Source organism: Crinia signifera, chromosome 12 (genome assembly GCF_055691185.1).
Source record: "Crinia signifera chromosome 12, ASM5569118v1, whole genome shotgun sequence".
Classification (NCBI taxonomy): domain Eukaryota; kingdom Metazoa; phylum Chordata; class Amphibia; order Anura; family Myobatrachidae; genus Crinia; species Crinia signifera.
Genome location: NC_139228.1, coordinates 58875508 through 58890451, shown reverse-complemented (window position 1 = coordinate 58890451; position 14944 = coordinate 58875508). Strand labels below are relative to the sequence as shown.

General features: G+C 40.7%; 1 long non-coding RNA gene across 1 annotated transcript in view; it reads right to left on the bottom strand.

The window, feature by feature from the left end:
• Positions 1–1585: 1585 nt before the first annotated feature.
• Positions 1586–14944, bottom strand: part of LOC146050079 (uncharacterized) — a 149839-nt gene continuing 136480 nt past the window's right edge. The window contains exons 2-3 of the long non-coding RNA XR_014466258.1: positions 13023–13195; positions 1586–1698 (exon numbers count right to left, since the gene is read on the bottom strand). This is a non-coding gene — a long non-coding RNA (uncharacterized LOC146050079). The remainder of the gene's footprint in view (positions 1699–13022; positions 13196–14944) is intronic.

The window sequence follows — 14944 nt, the reverse complement described above, 5'->3', positions numbered from 1 at the left end:
GGTCCAGCAATGTTGTCCGTATGAAGGAGACGATAACGTCTTCACTTCAGAAATCCAGTTATTGTGTCATGCTTCTTCTGATTGCTGGCTCTGTATTTCCCTTCTGAAATATATTTTTCTGTGCCCTATTCCATTTACGTGTAGAGAATGATCAGATGGATTATCATTCATTATCCCTTGGCCTGAATACAAGAGATGGTTTTGAATGTTACCCGGATATGTTATTCAGAGCACAATTCATTTTTAATCTTTCCAAATTCACTTAGCCCATATCTCTAGAGAAGCTATAATGTCTGTGCTGCTCGATATGCAGGGATGGGTCTGCAAGATGGAGACAGTTGTCTTTGACCTGAGAATATATATGACACAAATGCAACGTCACAGATGAGGAATCTTCTGAGAATTAAGTTTTACATTTAGACTAAAACATTTTTTTTAATCTAAAGGTTTCTTTAATTCTTTAACTGAAACTCAAGTTGAAATATATCAGTTTGATGCTACTTCACTGTTACAGATGGAGCCAGGCTCATCCAGGCAGGGGCTGGTGAAATTTTCACCAGCCCCGGCCAGCTCCCGTCAGGGGGCATGTGTGCATGAGACGCTCGCGCACCCCATGGCTAAGGAGCACCCCCGTGTCCCCACCGCCTCCCCTGCTGCTGGTGCCCCTCGCCACATGAGGATAATGTGAAAAATATAGACTATGCAGCAGCAGGAGGAAAATTAGATCCGGTCCAGGTTTCTTAACTGATGTGATTGGCGTTGGACTGATTTGCAGCACCTGTGCTTTCCTGATATAAGTGTTTCCAGGGCCGGATATCATTGTTCCTGATGATGGAATAGCCATCCAGGTGATAGGCCAGGGGTGTGGGCTACGGTAGGGTCCACTGGAACATTGTGAGGAGTTTACACTATGCTGTGACGCCTGAATGCTGCAATGCTGTAGCCATGCTTGCCTGTGCTGTTTACCTGGTATGCTGTATACCTGCTGCTAAATAAACACCAATAATTCATCTTATCCAGTGTATGTAATTCCTGTTGTGATGAAACACGTTGGGCGTGGCCTCCAGACAGCACGTCCCGATCCTCAGAAGTAGGACTGGTCCCGGTCCCTTCCGTTGGTGTGGCTACGTTGTGGATCTGATATCTGAGCTGGCAAGCACGTCATTTTTAACCTCTATGTATGTGAGCTATTTATATTAGTAAACTTTTTGTGATGCCACTGCTCACTTGTGCTTTTTTCACTAATTTCTACACACATCACTTTGGGCTTGGAGCTGTGGTCGTGCTCTGCGGAGAAAGAGCTGCAGACGTAGAAATTGGGACAATAGAAGCAGAGGCTGTGCACGGCTGAAACTTTCTTTACATATACTGTATATATATATATATATATATATATATATATATATATATATATATATATATCAGGAGAAGGTGCGGAACTCGGTTTAAATGAAATAAATACTCAACGAGCCATGAAGGTGGACAAGGTTTCAGTTGTATTAAACAACTTTTTTCAAGTCTTTCATAAGTGCAAACAGTGTAAAAACATACCTTTATATATAACATGCAATACAATGTGAACAGTGCTAGACGGCGCCGGACAGGACACAGCGTCATTCCGGAAGCCGCCACTGATGATGATGTCATGGCGCATCCGCGTCATGCACGTCAATTCTGTGTACCCTATCACCATGGAAACTGTCAAAGAAGAGAGAACAGAGCGAGCTGTCAGAACAACATAGAAACAAAATAAGTCAGCATATCAGCTATATGCACGGCACATAGTGCGGTACAGCTTACTATAGATGCATGAGCAGAATACAGCGTGTAACTTCAATGAAATGGATATACCATAACAACAACAAACTTGGACGGAAGCAGGGTTAGCGAAAACATGCAAAGGAAATCATTTCATTTAGACCCTTGGGTGCTATGACATCCAATTTATGGATCCATTTGGCTTCACACTGTACCAGTTTGAGAGCGATTTCCCCCTCTGATGGACCATGGAATGGTGCCAATAATGCGATACCGCAATGACGTTAAGGGGTGCTTTGCAGTGGCTAGAGCCTGATGTTAACGCTTTATGGATGGCAGAACGGTGAGCTGCCATCCGTTCTTTAAATTTACATTCGGTTTTCCCGATATAGGACAAACCGCATGGGCATAAAATTTGATACACCACAAAGGAGGTATCGCAGTTGACATGATGTTTAATGGGAATATTTTTCCCTGTATGGGGATGGGGAAAAGATGTACCTGCCAACATGAATTGGCAGGTAACACATCCACAGCGGGTGCATCCCGAAGGGGCTGTAATCAAAAAAGATTGTGACACTTGTTTGTGTTTAATTTTTGAGAGATCAGTTTTAACCAGCCAATCCTTTAAGTTTCTACCTCGGGAATAGCATGGCATTAAAGATGTTGAAAAAAATGTGCCGCACCTTCTCCTGCTACATTTATTCTCTTTGTGAAGGCACCGGACCCTACAGCTTCTCATTGGGAGTGCCTGACCAGCAAATCGTTATATATATATATGCACATTGTAGCAGAATTAAAGTGATATATCAATTACTACCAAACTCTCCACAAGAAGTGCAACTCTGATAGGAGATTTGTAATATACAGAAATAATAAATGATGATAAAATATGACTGCTTACGGTGACTTTTTGCAGAAACACTTAATACAGAAAGCTTCTTGCCCGCTAAAAAAAATCAGCCCCGTTTCATCACTGGGTATCCCTGAGTATGTTTTATCAGCCAGACAAAACACAGCTTACAGCATATACTTCATTACATTTTTACAGATTGTGTGAGCCAGGATGAAGCATTCATTTCATCAGACCAGAAAGCTCAAATTGTTTTTTACCCGATAAGTGGAAATGCTACACATAGAATTTCTAAGTGTCAGATGCTAAAGAAATGGGCAGTGGAACAGTAAAGCACAGCTCATTTAGATGTTCATGATATGCATAAACAACAGCAAATATATATATTGAGGATGGATACCAGGTTGCCTGTCCTGATCATGAGATTGATTGTATTTGCTGTACATATTCCTGATGATGGTCTATACTAGACCGAAATGTCACGTTACGTCGGATGTACCTTTTTGTATCGACATTAAATCTTTGTTGCTGATTGGTGAGTGCCCATTTCTTCTCTTAATATACCATTGATGTTTAGTCATCTGTTGGAGCACCCCCGTTTGAAAACATGAACAATTGAGTGCGGACACTGCCAATATAAATATATATATATATATATATAAATATATATATATATATATATATGTAAAGAAAAGGAGTTTCAGAGAGCGCTTCAGAATGTAAGACAATTTAAAATAATTGATATTTAATAGAATATACAGATATATAAAAAACCTGTAATCAGGTAATATACAGATACATGTGATGAACAATGAATACAGCTCTTATTAGTTGTTCAGTTCATATGATGACAGGGTCCAACGCGTTTCGTCATAATCATGACTTCATCAGGGGCGAGAAATGAAATCGGCGTGCGTTCCAAACTACTTTTTCTAATCAATTAACATCAAGTAGCGGTATTAAGGACAGTTAAATCCAGAAGAAATAACTATACCATGCGGAAATAGAAAAAACGAGCGGAATATGTCCTCCACATTCTTATATTAGCGATTATATAGCCAATAAAAGCATTTATCTTAACAGGAAGTGTCTATTATCTCTATTGTTATAAATAACCAGCCACTCAGCCTCTCAGTATCATTCCATTTCTGAATGCTGAATTGGGTGGCTGTCACTGAGAGTGTTCTGGTAAGATAAATTGTGCATATTGCTATGTTTTGTATGTAACAATACTGATGGAAACAAACTTTCAAGTTGTACTGTGCATGTATCATTTAAATTATATAGTCAATTAAAACATATAATGAATCATTTAGGACACACTCTGTTACAATATATTAGAGACTGCAGTTTTTGCAGAGTGCTTCATAAAGTTAATGCTGCACATTGTATGAAGGAATACACTGTTTGAATTACACCTGGAGGCCACACTGTGTATATAATATCATAGTTATAGTGGATTTGAATGTGTGATATATCATTTAAACCACATTACAGTATTGATAAGTATTATGTTTGATCAATAACAGGCACCACAGTATGCCCCATAGAAATATTTCAGGGAACTAAATTAAAAACCTATTTTAAGGACTGAAATCAATATCTGCAATCTCATTAAATATGAGATAACCAAAAAAAAAAAAAAAACATTGATGTCATTTTTAATGGACCTATGTATTGAAATTGCTGTAAGTCCTTATATATGCCCACTATTATTTTGTTCATATACAGAAATTCACTTTCTTCTTTTTTGGATAATAATTGATTATTTATCCCGGAAATATCCAGAATTACACTAAATTGGTCTATCACTTCCAGAATACTATACTGGTAAGCAGATTACTAAAAATCCCATCAGATCCCTCCCATTGCCAGCTCCTCCTTCTTTCTTTACTATAGACTAATTTTTATTATTATCATTTTTAGATATGTTTTTAAACGTATGAATAAAAAAAACCACAGCGATCAGCAAAGACTCTCTCTAGGACTGCTGCTCATATAATCTTTTGATTGGGTATGTAACATATTAATATATGAATTAATACGTTTTAGAATTTTTTGAATTGATTATGAAGATCATAAAATCCCTCTCTTCTCTTCTGTACCATTCCCAGTTTTACCCCTGATGAAGTCTTAGTGACGAAACGCGTCGGTTTTTTTATGCAATAAAAAGACGATTCATCTTGAAAAAGACTGTGCATGATTATTGCGAACACATTAAACATTGAACACAAGGAAACGATCTTCAGAATGTATTTCTGGTTTTATTAGTTTACAAGCTGGGAGGTACACTGTAAGGATTAGGTTGTGCACTCCAATCGTTCTTCTTTTTTGTATAGATATATATATATATATATATATATACACAGACCAATAATCCAATCGCGCTATATGAAAGAAGGCCTTTCACGGTTGGCTGCCTTACCACAATGTCCCTAGAGGGCTAAGGGACGAACACAAGAGTCAAACACCCACTTGTGGTATGGCGCCTAAATTATATTTATATAAAGTCCATAAAATATGATGATCCAATATAGAATGAAGTGAAACTCTTGTTATCTTCCAGAAATTGTTTTGTTGTTCCTCAAATAATCACAGGAAACAGGTAAAGCACACCCAACGCGTTTCGTCTAGCAAGATTTCATCAGAGGGAACATAGTATAAGTCTAAAAATACATAAGTACTGAGTTTTAATACAATGCAATAAAAAAATAAAAAATATACAAAAACTTTTTTTCATAAAAATATATTTCACATACAAAGGCTTCACTTATAAGGTTAAAAGGTTTTCCAGAAAAACCTTTACCGAGAAGAAGTAGAAAAAAGAGAACAAAAGATGGTGATGATGAAAACGACAAGAAAAGTGTGTATAATGGAAGTGAAAAAATTATTTTAATTGAGGTAAGTGTACCTTCAGGGAGTCTAAAAAGTGCCTTCAAACATATATGTGTAGTCTTTTTTTTTCTATATATATATTATAATACATACCGTTCTTAGTGTGTTTTATTTATTAACACGGAGATTTAAAGATATTTGAAAGGTGTTTTGATCACCCAAGTGCATGGAACCTAAAAATATGTACATATATAAATTAGAAAACGTGTTAATAAAATAAGTTTTAGAACAAAGGGAAGTGTAATAAGTATCCTACCATTAAAATATTTGAAGACTACTTGTCTTCCCCAGTGGTATGATATCCAACAATATCCTAAAATGAGGTATTCACATGAGTAAATATTTGTACTTTTTTACACATAGTTGTGTAAAACATTAACACATACCCAAGAAAAGGTGTAGCGATCTCTCCTCGGAAATTAAGCTGGAATTACTGTCTACAATTATAATATCACAGAATTAATTAAAAGTATATACAAAAGAAACATTTAAAAGATCTCTGATACTGAATAATAATAAGGATGTATCGAGAATTAACAATAGTCTTGGACCGTATAATTTAAATTTTTTATTAATTTGCTTTTTAAGCTGCTAGCCAATCAATTTTTAGAGGAAGTGAGGTCATCAACCACCCACTATATATATCCCTCCAGGTCAATCCTTCATTCAGCCACCTTCCCCAGTTGAAGTACAGATGGGGCACTTCCCATCCTGGCTGGCGGATCGCCAGAAAATCCCCGCTGGCGACCCGCCAGCAGCCTCGCCAGCGAATATACTGAGACGCGCGTGCGTCTCACGCGCACGCGCGTCTCAGTCTCCGTCGCCAGCGCGACGGAAACCCTGTCCGTCTCCGCCTCAGGGAGACGGACAGGGTTAGGGGGGGTTAGGGGGGATGCGGGCAGGCGGCGGGGACCCCGGGTTACCGCTGGCAAGCCGGCGGGGACCCGGGGGAACGGATGGAAGCGCCGTCGGAAGGGGACGCGCGCGCCTCTCGTGCGCGCGCGTCCCCTTCTCACCATCGTCATGGCGCTGGCGGGGGATGGCGGCTGGCGACGCCAGCGCCATCCCCTGCCAAGATGGGACCTGCCCCATCTGTAGGACTTTCTAGAAAGAGGTAGATAGTGATGCTCCAGGATTTTGTACCTGTAGGACTAAATGCTATATGTTTGTTCTTAAAGAAAAAGTACAAATGTTTTTTTTTTTATATATATATATATATATATATATATATATATATATATGTATATTTTTTGTATATAGTTTTAATTAATACTGTGATATTATAATTGTAGACAGTAATTCCAGCTTAATTTACGAGGAGAGATCACTACACCTTTTCTTGGGTATGTGTTAATCGGGCAGATGTATTAAGCCTGGAGAAGAGATAAACTGGAGATAAAGTGGAGATAACATGGAAGAGATAACGCACCAGCCAATCAGCTGTGTTTGAAATAGGACAGTTGGGATCTGATTGGTTGGTGCATTATCTCCTTCCACTTTATCTCCAGTTTATCTCTTCACCAGGCTTAATACATCTGCCCCATTGTGTTTATATGAAGTCACAACTATGTGTAAAAAAGTACAAATATTTACTCATGTGAATACCTCATTTTAGGATATTGTTGGATATCATACCACTGGGGAAGACAAGTAGTCTTCAAATATTTTAATGGTAGGATACTTATTACACTTCCCTTTCTTCTAAAACTTATATTATTAACACATTTTCTAATTCATATATGTACATATTTTTAGGTTCCATGCACTTTTTTATTGCATTGTATTAAAACTCAGTACTTATGTATTTTTAGATTTATACTATGTTCCCCTGATGAAGTCTTACTAGACGAAACGCGTTGGGTGTGCTTTACCTGTTTCCTGTGATTATTTGAGGAACAATAAAACAATTTCTGGAAGATAACAAGAGTTTCACTTCATTCTATATTGGATCATCATATTTAATGGACTTGATATAAATATAATTTAGGCGCCATACCACAAGTGGGTGTTTGATATATATATATATATATATATATATATATATAAGTAGGTATAGTCCCAGGAAATATCAAACTAAAAGTGACAGGTACCATGCCTCTTTCCCCACCCATAACCATGTCCACTTTCACACCCACATCCACGCCCCTATTTATATGAACTGGAGATGCATTGATATTGTTTCATATTAAAAAGATGGTTGTTTGAATCAAGTGTCATGGAACGCAGCGATCAAAAACAAGAGGCTGAAAGATTCCTATTACAACGTATTAAAACCAGGTAGTTATAGCAGGGTTGATAAATATTATGAAGCGGTTAAAAATAAATTTAAAAGAACCGACATAAGAAAATGGTTACAAGAGCAAGACGCATATACATTGCACAAGCCGGCTAGAAAAAACTATAAAAGGAATATGATCTGCGTGTCAGGATAAATCAACCGTGGCAATGCGATTTGTTTTCGCTCATAGACCTGTCAAAGCATAACGATGGTATTAAATATATATTAACTATCTGAGCGGATCACTAGCTCCCATTCACTATTACAGGACTTTCATCGGGCTGCTCCCATCCTATGGAATGCCCTTCCATGCACAATTAGACTCTCCGCTAGCCTCCAAACTGTCAAGCGTTCCCTGAAAACTCGCCTCTTCAGGCAAGCCTATCATATTTAAGTTCTACACGCATAACCCTCTGAGGCACTTATGTATTATATAGCTTCCCTTCTGGACTTGTAACTTGGTGGGACTGCTATGCTATTACTGGTGCCTGTCCTTGTGCTTCCCTCCTATGTCCCTATAGATTGAAAGCTTACAGCAGGGCCCTCTAACCTCCAAGTCTGTCTGTTACCCAGTTTGTTTTATCACTGTCTACTATTGTAAAGCGCAACGGAATCTGCTGCGCTATATAAGAAACTGCAAATAAATAAATAATAAATAAATAACTATCATCGATTTATTAAGACTGCCCGTTAAGAACGCTACAACAGTCTCTAAGGATTTTGAAAAATGATTTAAACAGGGGGATGTGCCGAAAAAGCTGCAAACTGATAACGGTAAAGAGTTTCTAAACAAAGTCCTAAAAAAGTTGTTAGAAAAATTTGGAATACAACATTTCACAACAAATAATGATGTGAAAGCCGCTGTTATAGAGCGCTTCATTTAAAGGGGTCCGCTTCCATGGACATTAAACAGAAGGAGTCTTTGTTTCTATTGAGTTTTATCTTCAAATCAACAGCGTTTAAGATCAACTTACAGTATGTTGATGAAAAAGAACGCAGTGCAGCGGGCCCAGTAGTTCCACTGTTTGACTTTGCTCCATTGCTCTTGCTTTTTTTATAAACCCTGTATTTAGGCCATCCAGGGTTCTGGTGTTGTGTTCTCCAGCCACATCTTTGTAAAACAATCCCGTTGTATGTTTTGTGGATAAAGCGTCTGAGCTATTATTCAAAATGGTCTCGATGTACGCTCTATAGGCGTCAAGATTATTGGATTGTGATATGAGCCTATCGCCCAAAGAAACATCCACCTGCTGAATAAAGTCGCTATTGGATAATTAATAAGGGCAACCCGTGCTGCTTGCGGTATTGCCGCGTTATCAGCCCGTACGATCTTACAGGTCACGTAAAGCAACATGTTGTTCAGGTCGTAGTAGTGTTCGCTGCTGGCCGCTATGTAGAATTCTTGTGGAGTGGTCTCAGATAATGCCGCTAAAGGTTAAACTTCCACGTATAGACTTTTCTCTATGCTGGTTTGCGTTGGGGGCACATCAAAAAGGAAGCTCATATTTTGCGCTTTCCCTGGATTCATTGTGTATGAAAGACATCCTTAAAAAATATTGCCAACCCTTCTCTTCGGCTTCCTTTTTTTATCTAAGTTGCGCTTGCTCCGGTTTTTGTGTAAAAGGGGCATGCACCAAGGCAGAAGTTGTGTTGAGCGCTTCAGTTTTCCTTTTTCCTGCCCGCTTTCCTCGTATAAACTTACCTGGATCCATCTTGATTCGCTTGATTCGCCTTCTGTAATCTTTTCACAACGGCCGTTGTGGCTTGGCCTGTGACATCTTTTGCTATATTGCGCGTGGCATTCTTCACGTGAGGTTTTGCCAACTCCAGACCTCTTCAGAAAAGAGGCACTGCTTTTCTGAACAGGCTTCGGAAAATGCAGCCTAACCCGCAGCCGTACATATATGTGAAAGCCGGGTAAACCGCTGCCGGCTTGAGTTTTATAATATTGCGCGTAGAGCGCCGGTTCTCCATAATTTTTACGGTGACCATGCTATTTAATAAAATTCGGCTTTGCGGCATCTGAAGTGTAGTTTCACATTCACTTTCCCAAACTTAAATGAAATGTTCTCGGTTCTGGTCGTTTTTTATCTCTATGGCTCTAGTGTCAAAATGCGTTTTGAACAACGGCTCGTAATCAGGCTTCTCGTATCATATAGTGACCATCTCATTGTTTTGACCCTTTATTTCAACAGTCCGCAGCAGTGGTACATAACTATCACCGACCCTCTGATGTTCGATAATATCTGTGTACACAAACAGCGTATATTGGCCGCCGTTGATGTCTGCGCATGGTTTTAAAGAATTAGTTTTAGGTTGTAAACCCAGTATTGTAGTCAGTTTAGGGTTGGCTGTGATATGGTACATAGTCTTATTGTTGAAGAATACAGATCATTCAAGCGGTTCGTACCATGGTTTTAAAACCCCATCCAGTTTATGCCATCCAATTTCAGCATTAAATGCATCAATTATCGCTTCCATAGTTTCATAAAACCCCGGTTTAACGCATACTCTCGTAGCCGCACCGATGGGGCCTTCCCACCTTGTTATCTTCAACAAGCAATCGTGTACATCGATTTTATTCCAGGTGTGGGGGTATTGTATTTCTGTAAGAGCTACTTCTCATTCGCCAAGTTTATCGGCTTTGCCAGTTTTGTCGTATACTCAGAAATCTTGTTTTGTGGAAAGGTATCGGCTGAGGCGTTACTCAGCAACGTTATGTAGAACGGTTTGTCATCCATCTTTCCCTTTGTTTATATATCCTTTAGCGCCAATGCGGCGACCTAACTGTTCAATTTTGCAGGGTATCTGCGCCACTTAACTAATGCGTATTTCCGTCCTCTGACCATCTTATTTTTAAAAATCTTTTCCACTTTGTAAACCCTATTATAGTTTTTGGTATGCTTTGTAACTCTTCTGGGTAAAATCTACCAGTTATGGTCTCACCGTAGAGGTCCTCCAGCTTGTAAAGCGGCTTAAACCCTTTAGGGTTTACGCCGTGTATTACAAATATAAACTCAGAAAAATTCTGTTAGTAATCTTTCTGAAAAATGTCCTTATATTTGGAAATTAGGACGTGGTCACCGATTTCTAAACAAACGGGTGTTTTCTTACTTTTAAAGTAATCACCGTACTTCGCCTTGAAGACTCTCCAAGCGTTAAAGTCATTCACAGAACTTGGAGCGCACTTCGTTCTATGGTAAGTGCTATTATAACTGGTTATGAAATCTTGTAAAACATCCAAATATCTGTAGGTATTCTTTGCCGTGAAATAATGCCACATTCCTGTTTTCAATGTCCTATTGAAGCGCTCTATAACAGCGGCTTTCACATCATTATTGGTTGTGAAATGTATTCAAAATTTTTCTAACAACTTTTTTAGGACTTTTTACCGTTATCGGTTTGCAGCTTCTTCGGCACATCCCCCTGTTGGAATATTTTTTCAAAAGCCTTAGCGACTGTTGTAGCATTCTTAGCGGGCAGACTTTCAGCCCAGGCCCTCTTACTGAATATACAGTATTGATGATAGTTAATATATATTTAATACCATCGTTGTGCTTTCACAGGTCTATGAGCGAAACCAAATCGCATTGCCACTGTTGATTTAACCCCGATACGCAGATCATATTCCTTTTATAGTTTTTTCTCGCCAGCTTGTGCAATGTATATGTGTATATGTGTCTTGCTCTTGAAAACATTTTCTTATGTCGGTTCTTTTAAATTTATTGGTACTTGTTTCCTAGCACGGCCACAATCGTGGGCATCGGGTGTCATTTTTAGTGGTATACGACGCGACCGACGCGATGCCCCCGATTTTCCCATTGAAATGCATTGTAAAAAGTAAATATCGCGTCGGTCGCGTCGTATGCGGCTAAAAAAGGCTTAAATGGTCCAGACGCGATGCCCCCGATTTCCCCATAGGGAACAATGTGAAAATGCCTCAATTTACTCGCGATGCCCCCGATTTCCCATAGGAATCAATGTTAAATGGCTCAATTGACCCAAATCATCATAGGGAACAATGGTAAATGGGCCAGAAAACCCAAAAAACACCCCTGAACAGTGAAATGTCCCCCCAAAAGTAGTTGACGCCACCCCACGATCAACGCGAACCCGAAGCGTGGCGAGCGCAGCGACCTCGCGAGGGGCGTCGGTACGCGTCCTACGACCTTTTCATACCCCCACTATCCACGTCGGCGAAGCGTGGCGAGCGGAGGCGGATACCTTCACAGGTAAACGCGTCCCTTCGCGGGCTTCACAGGTATCCGCGTACCCTCGCGGGGCACGCTGCTCTCGCCACGCTTCGGGCTCGGTGGCTCGCTGCGCTCGCCACACTATTCTATTCTCAACTCCACGCCGACGTGGATAGTGGGGGTATGAAAAGGTCGGAGGACGCGTACCGCCGCCCCTCGTGGGCTCGCTGCGCTCGCCACGCTTCGGGTTCGCGTTGATCGTGGGGTGGCGTCAACTACTTTTGGGGGGACATTTCACTGTTCAGCTGTGTTTTTTGGGTTTCTGGCCCATTTACCAGTGTTTCCTATGATGAATTGGGTCAATTGAGCCATTTAACATTGATTCCTATGGAAAATCGGGGGCATCGCGGGTAAATTGATGCATTTAACATTGTTCCCTATGGGGAAATCGCAGGCATCGCGTCTGTACCATCGCACCCGATTTTTGAGTGCATGCGATGGCCGCGATGCCCCCGATTTTTCCTCACAATGCCCACGATCATGATCATTGTGGCCGTGCTAGGAAACAAGTACCAATTTATTTATCAACACCGCTATAACTACCTGGTTTTAATACGTTGTAATAGTAATCTTTCAGCCTCTTGTTTTGGATCGCTGCGTTCCGTGACACTCGATTCAAAACAACCACCTTTTAAATATGAAACAATATCAATGCATCTCCAGTTCATATCAATAGGGGCGTGGATGTGGGCGTGAAAGTGAGCATGGTTATGGGCTATGGGTGGCTAAAGGGGTGTGGTACCTGCACTTTTAGTTTGATATTTCCTGGGACTATACCTACACACATACATATATACATATATATATATATATATATATATATATATATATATATGTCCGAGGTAGGCGGCACTCAGAGACGGTGTAAACAATTTAAACCATAACACGGTTTATTGTGCAAAATGAGGCAACATTTCGGGGATGACCCCCTTTCTCAAGCCAAAACAAACAAGTGCAATACAATGTGAAAACGCAGAATAAATACCTTAGTGTGTGCAACTGCCGCCTCCCACCAGCGCCGTGCACGTGCTGCACGCTGACATCTCCTCCCTCTGTCCCGTCTCCTGTCTCTCTCACCAGACCTCTGACGTGGGCGGAAGCTGTCGTGTCAGCTGAGCCGCTCCGTGGGCCGGGCTGGAGACGCGGCTTCCTCGTTACCTAGGTAACGAGAAATAAACAAACGGACATTTGAAAAAAAGCATCTAACAAATATATACAATAAAACATTCTAACAAACAGCGTGAACGTGTATGTAATGTGTACAGGTGCCTTGTACTCAGCACTGTGTTAATACCTACGAGTGTGTAAGATAATTAGGGCATAGCTGTGTTACGTGCTGTGTGTGTGCTAGATGATCGGCTCAACCGCCGGTCTGTGTGACAGTCTAATTGTGCTATAGGCAATGCTGTGTTAACATTACAGTCTACTGTGGTCCAATGTCGACTGACATAGGGTAGACTGTGTTGAAAAAATGAAAGGAATGGAGGGGAGCAATCTCCTGCACTATGCTCTCCTGGCGACTGTGTGTATCTGTGCATGGTGCCAGCTATTTCTGATTGGCCAACTGGTTCTGACCTGTTAAATATGTCCTGACTATATGATTGGATATGCCTTTGCATGATGAGTTCACGACCTGCAGCTCTATGCTTGTTGGCAGTACCATCAACCACCCACATAATGGTAGCAAAATTGCCATCAAACACTCCGTGACCTGTTCCACCCGATTCATAGTGTATGTCCTGTCTTGCCCATGTGGTTTGTACTACGTGGGCAAGACAGAGTGCCAATTTAAAGAGCGCATGGCAAACCATCGCCATGCCATTAGACAGGCGCTCAGCACAGGCAGCAGCGAGCAGCCAGTTGCTAGACACTGTGCACTTTTGAAACACAGCATAGCTAGTATTAGGTCAAAAATAGTGGACCATATACCACCCACAACGAGGGGAGGGAATAGGGGGAAGCTCCTTTTGCAAGCGGAGGCTAGGTGGATTTTCAGGTTGGACACAATTGCCCCTAGAGGCTTAAACGAACAGCATGGATTACAAAGCTTTCTTTGAAAATATAATAACAGTAACGATTTTGGAAAGACGTAGTAGATAACTGGCCCTCTAATTATCTAAATATATAAACTAACATATGAGTTTAAATTGTCATTTTATATTTGATACATTATATTTCATATTTGAGATACCATAATAGAGGCCCCGCGATTCTGTACTTTTTTTAAAAATATTTTTTACTTTTGTATTTTTAGATGTGTTTTAAATGGCCAGTTTATTGGCCTCTTATATGGCTTTATTTAAGTCTCTTAATCATGTCACTGATTTAGATTGTTGCAACGATGTTTTTCTCACTGTTTGTTTACATTTCGCAGGCTCACGCCCCCTGACAGGGACAGCGGCAACCAAAACGAGGCTTGGAACCCCGGAAGCCTCGAGCGCGGTGCAGAAGGGGGAAAGACGTCAGAGGATGAAGCCGGAAGTGACGGGGTCCTCTAGATCGTCTCCCTACAGTATGGCACGGCGTCTTCATGGCGAACGGGGATGGACCGGCCGGGCGGCCGCGGGTAAGTGTCTGAGGGCGGGAACCAGCCGGAAGGGGGAGTTGTTTTTTTCTCTTTGTACTGCACTATAAATTGTTTGCACTGTGTGTATAGAATTGTTCCCTGAGGACGGGCTGACGCCCGAAACATGTAGGAGCATTAAAACCACTTTTTGCTTTCACCAAAATTCCGGGAGTGCCGCCTGATCAATATAGCGTATGTATACTGGGACCTGCGGGTTCTGAAAGGAAGGCACCGGGTGATTATCACAATACAGGACTTGTGGAGTGCCGGGCAATATTGGATATATATATATATATATATATATATATATCCACTCGAGTAGCTGGCACTCTCCTTACTTA